The sequence below is a fragment of the Myotis yumanensis genome, unplaced genomic scaffold (genome assembly GCF_028538775.1).
Source record: "Myotis yumanensis isolate MYYU_CA2020_CCGP unplaced genomic scaffold, mMyoYum1.0.hap1 SCAF_3, whole genome shotgun sequence".
Classification (NCBI taxonomy): Eukaryota; Metazoa; Chordata; class Mammalia; order Chiroptera; family Vespertilionidae; genus Myotis; species Myotis yumanensis.
Window position 1 is genome coordinate 72601165 of NW_027223754.1, and position 6316 is coordinate 72607480.

A 6316-nucleotide genomic window follows, 5' to 3' on the forward strand; every position below is an offset into this window, starting at 1 on the left:
GAAACTATTGGAGGCCTCTGAATTTAACCTTATTGTCTCAAAACTTAAATTTCATATTCTTCATATGTTTATCTCTGTTTCTTTCTTCATCAAATATTCAATACTAACTTCTAAGTCTGAGATTCTTTTATTTATTCTGTTCAGGAGAAAATATACCATGTCTTAAGTCATTAAGTTTTATAAATCAATTACTATAAAAATGCACACACATATATTACATGTTCTTGATACATATGCAGTTGAAACTCTACCCAAATTCCTAAAATGCCTATGCAAAAATCATTCTTAAAGTGGTGGGTCAGGACTCTTGCTCCCAAGTAAATTGTGATACACGGCAGATATAGTCACTGAGCCTTAGACCAGATACTGAAAGTCCAGCTTTTTCCATCTTTCCACCACTGTAGATATGCAGCTTGTGGACAAAAAAGGCCACATGCTAACCTGACAAGCTCAGGCAAGGCCTGCATGATGGTCTTGCAAACCTAAAGTAACCACAAAGGATGATTTGAAATTAAACTTTAACTAAGAGTAGTTATGGTGGGTAGTTACGTCCTAGACCAGCATCTCCACTGACAAGGTCAACCTTTGCCTTAACTGAGCCTATCTGGCTTTTTTGCATCTATGATAACATACCCTTGAAACGTCTGGGTAAATTGTAACTTCCCTTTTTCCAGACCCCTTAGGGCACAACCTAATGTGCCTGGGTGCCAGGATGGATACCACAAATTCCCTCATTGTTATTATTATCATGTTAATTGTTGACTGTTAACTGTCCTGCACCCATCTAAGTATGTGTCTATCATTTTACTTTTTATCTAATCCCAGAGGTTTCCCCCTTTGCTTTCCCCCGCCTCTCTAATCTATCACCAATGGATTTCATGTAACCCACCTAAGTGCCCTCCTTTGATTGCAATGTATAAAAATAGATGAAAAACTGCTATTCCCTGGAGCAGTGGTTGCCAACCCGTTGTCCGTGGACAACTGGTGGTCCATGAGGTCAGAAAGGTTTGCGACCACTGCAACTCATTGAGATGTTGCTTCCTGGAAATTGTTGACAGTTTGGTTCAAATAAACTCAGAAAAATTCTTTACAGGTTTGAATGTTTTTACGTTAACAAGCTTTATAGTGGTGCTATCTTCTTAGGTTTGTCAGGAAATGCTTTGTTCAGTCTCATTCATGGGTGATTTACCTTTAAGTAGCATCTCTCAAAGTATTACACATAGATGTAAATATAGATTTTAAAAAATATATATACCTTCTATGTCATATATTTTCTTTTAAAATAATATGGGTTTACACCAGCCGTGGGCAAACTATGGCCCGCCGTTTGAAATGAATAAAACTAAAAAAAAAAAGACCGTACCCTTTTATGTAATGATGTTTACTTTAAACTTATATTAGTTCACACAAACACTCCATCCATGCTTTTGTTCCGGCCCTCCGGTCCAGTTTAAGAACCCATTGTGGCCCTCGAGTCAAAAAGTTTGCCCACCCCTGGGCTAGACACACACACACACACACACACACACACACACACACACACACAAAGTAAATGTTAATGATCATCCAAAGCTAGATCAAGAATGTCCATGTGAGCCTTTTTTTTTATAAAAAGCTTAAACCTGAAAACAACCCTCCAAAATAGCTATCAAATTTTAATTCAGTGGCACTGTATGACAGTGTTCAAAATAACATTGTATTATAGATCTTACTTTTTAGTGATTGAAAAAAATTGAAGGAAACTCTTTCTTTAATAAAAGAAATCAATATAATTATAAGATCTTCAGTCCTTTCTTTTGAAGGACTTCTCTAATTTAAGAAAATTAGGGAACTAAGTTTTGAGATCCATGATAATTATGATTCAATAAAAATAGACTTTTTTGAATTATAGAAAAGAATTGAAAGAATGATTCAATTAATCATTTGTTTACTCATGATTTTTCTGCTTTTGTTGTCACAACTGTATAACTATTGGTCCTATTGCCACTAATTAATAAATCTGTAAATTTATTACTAGTTTATTTATACTTATCATCTACAAATTGAATAATAATGGGAAGATTTAAAAACCTGTTTCACACAAGCAGTTCTTTTTACACCAAATATTGTTTTATGCGTTTGAAGGATGCTGTCCTGTGTGGGCCTTTGGAGTGTGCCCTGGTGGCAGAGCTCTTGCTCTAATCCTGCACCTCTTTAGTGTCGCACATCTTCCTCCTATTACCTGGGTCCAAGAAGCCATTTCTACCAGAGGTAACCCCACCGCTCTTCATATGAGGAAGGGCTCAGTCCCTTGTCTCTACCTCTGGAATCTCAAGCCTTAACCAGATGTTAGTGGAGAGACTATTTTGCCCAGAATTCATTGAAAACAAGATGGAAATGGGGAAACTGGCCCAATGAAAAGAGGGGAGGTGGTGAAAGCTTTACTGTTAACTTTGTCAATTACCAAAGGACTAATAAGACTCATAAATGTACTGATTTTTCTCCAAAGTTTACCCAGTGTCATTACCCAGGAAGAAATATGCATTGTTCTTTCTATTGAAAACACTTGGATCAAATTCCAAAATGACTTGTATAGCTTCCCTGTTTTAGGAACATTTGACTGCTTCTTGAGTCTGACTTCAGCGTTAAGAACAGCCACCTGGTCTAAGCTATATAGAGAGGCTAGCATCAACATAAATATATTCTTTTTGATCTCACAAACTCTTCTCTGATTCAAAGAAAAAAAATGTGTATGATTCAATTGTGCCAAAAATAATACTTATTCCTTATGAAATTATATGTTTTTTAAATTTACAAAACTGGTAGTTTGAAGGAAAATATGAAAGTTATTTCTTTTAAAGATACTGTCATTTATGTAGCTAGAGGATTGATAAGGTATATTTAATGAATGGTTCAAAGATAAGAAAAAAAAACAAAGTTCTCAATGTAGACTTTTGAGTTACTTTCTGTAAGTAAAGTTTATAGTATAGTTTTATGGAGCTTTTTTATTATACTATTCTATAAATGAAGTTCGTTTTTAAAAACTTGGTATTTCAAAATTCTTAGTGAACAATTTTGGCTGTTGAGTCAGATAGAGGTTCATACTTTATTTAACTTCTTTAATCACATTTGTAAGCATCCTAGACATAGCTTTTCATAATTTGCATTTAGAAATGCTATTTGCATTCCTTCGGGGTAATTAAAAGCACTGAATCAGAAGAAAAGAGAAAGCTTTTTGTAAAGCACTTTACACAAATTAATTTATTAGGTATTAAAGTTTTAATTTTATATTTAATATTGTTTTAAGAAATGTAGTAAACTTCAGTTACCTTAATTAATCTTTAAAAGTATGTTTTTGATCAGAGATTGTGTTTTTTGATGTTGAGAAGAAAATATCTAATTAAAGATAGTAAAATACAGTTGAAATGCCAAGTGCTATTTAAATTCCAAATTGTACCTTTTATTCTTTTTACACAAAGATCAAAAGTACTCAATCATATGATACCATAAATGGAGTTTATGGGTAACTTTATGATGTAATGCATAATCAATTCAATCACAGTTATGTGAATTAACAAAAAAAGAAGTTCCAAAAATAGATATATTATATATGTATATATATCTCAAAAGTTTCACATTTGATCAACTTACTTTAACCTCTATTAATTTAAAAACACTAATTGTATTTCATTGCAATGTAAGGAATTTAGAAAGGAACAAAATATATAACTCTGGAAAAAATGTTATAGCATTTCTCAAGAAATGGGTTTTGTCATTTATGGTCTTGACATACTATTCATTTCCCCCTTTTTATTTTTTTTTATTTTTATTTTTTAATATATTTTATTGATTTTTTACAGAGAGGAAGGGACAGAGAGAAAGAGAGTTAGAAACATCGATGAGAGAAACATCGACCAGCTGCCTCCTGCACATCTCCCACTGGGGATGTGCCCGCAACCCAGGTACATGCCCCTGACCGGAATCGAACCCGGGACCCTTCAGTCCGCAGGCCGACGCTCTATCCACCGAGCCAAACCGGTTTTGGCTTCCCCCTTTTTATTAATAGTACTTGAATACTTCACTATAGAACAATCTTTTTCTATTTTTTCTGTGCAGAATTTTCTTGACTCAACTCACAGAGGTGAGTGTGTAACTCAAAGCCAGCTTATCACACAGCATAATTACAATGAATGGATCTTAGATGGATATAGGACCATATCCATTATAGATTGGCACTTTTCTATTTAATAAATCAAAGAACAGAAAAACAATACTAAGGAAACCCAAGTAACAAATTCCAGCTGTGATGTATAAGGAGGGCCGGGACAAAAGTAAATGGCAATGAGTATGTAAGGGGAGGTACAGAGGGCCTCACATAACATTATAGATTAAACAGACCATCTAAAGCTGTATCTATTTGGACCATATAAAAATATAACACCTTTTCTCTTTAGCCTTCTATGCATGTCACTTGAATAAGAATCCATATACAAAAAAAAGTAACCCAGAAAGAGATGCTTCATTTTTTTTTTTTGTGTGTGTGTGTGTGTGTGTGTGTGTGTTTTGTTAATCCTCACCAGAGGATATTTTTTCCATTGATTTTTAGAGAGAGTGGGGGGGCAAGAGGGAGGGGGACAGAGAAAACATTGATTTGAGAGACATATATTCTCAGGGCCGGAAATAGAATGTACAACACATGTACTTGCCTTTGACCAGAAATCAAACCTGTGACTCTGGTTCAGGGGCCAACACTCTAACCACTGAGCACACTGGCCAGGGAGAAAGAGATGCTTGTTTAGACTATAAGTTTTCTGGATACCTGCATAGTCAGTTTGTTCATTTATGTCACAATGGTGTAATTGAACCAAGTGGCAACAGCAATTTGCTGTCTCAACGGAAGCTTTGACTCAATGTCCTGAGGTTTCTTTTAGGGAATTAAACAAAGCTGACTTTGATTTTACTGTGACAATTAAATATTTGTGGAATGATCAAAGTCCCTCTTTTTAAGTATATGATGTGTACTTATTAGCATAAAGCAAAAAGCTTCACTGTTAAGCCTTTTTGAGTGGTCAATTCTGATCTCATTCCAGGCTCATAAAAGTAGACACTGGTCAACCTGCTCTAAGAATAGAAAACAAACATCATTTCTCTGGGTTACACTTTTCAATTGAGTTGATTTTATTAAACCTTTCTTTAGCTTCATTGAGACATGCTGTAATAAAACCTAGTCACAGAGATCAAGGGAGAATGTCAGCTTTAAGTAGAACATGTTTACGACAAGCAGTTCTTAACAAATACTTCATAGTGCAAATGCTTAATATCCATATACATTTTCTGTATAAGGGTATCTTTGTGTCTGATTATGGAATAATTTATTTCTCTTTGAGACACATTATGATCAAAAGATCACTTTGGCTTCTTGAACAACCCAGGACATTTTGGTTATTTTTATAACATGACTTTTGTTATGAATCTAGCTTGCTCAAAGACCAAGAAAATTTAAAATATAAAATTAAAATATTTTACTTATAGAACTACCCTTTTAAGTGATTTTTAACATCTTTTTGTGATAAAATTAGGACACACCTCTGCTATTTACTCTTCTCAAAAGCCTGTCTTTTATTTTATACCAACATTTTTGTTTTTGTTAACTTTTATTCGTTCATTTATTGAAGTCAATTCAACAAATGTTTACATCGTCCTTAATATGTAAGCTGCTGGAAGAGACAAAAGAATAAACCAGACACAACCAATTAATTTTCTCATAATGCTAAGTGAAGAATGAATGTGTCATATAAACAGCATGTTGTAGATAAGCAAAGCAAAACGAAAATGAAAAAACAAAGAGAGTAATTCTTTCTGATGATATTAGGGAAAACTTCATAGAGGAATAGAAGAAGGATCATTTGTTTTGACATCAAAAGTCTCCTTCAACTTTAAATATATTCAGTGGAAGAAAATGGTTTCTGATAACTTTGAAAAAGGTAAAAGTTCTTTTTTTACTAAATTGTACATCTATAAGTTACTCCCTAGAAAATGTATTGTATTCATAAATTCAAAATGGCCTCATTGAGTATATTATTAAAAAACTAGAGGCCCGATGCATGAAATTTGTGCAAGAGTAGGCCTTCCTTCCCCTGGCAGCCGGCACCGGCTTCCCTCCAGCACCCAGGACCTGGGACCCGGGCTGCCCTCTGGCCACCAACAGGCACCTGGGACCCAGGCTTCCCTTGCAGCCCTGGCTTTGTCTGGAAGGTTGTCCGGAAGGACGTCCAGTCTAATTAGCATATTATGCTTTTATTATTATTGATAAAAATTACCCTGGCCAGTGTGGCTC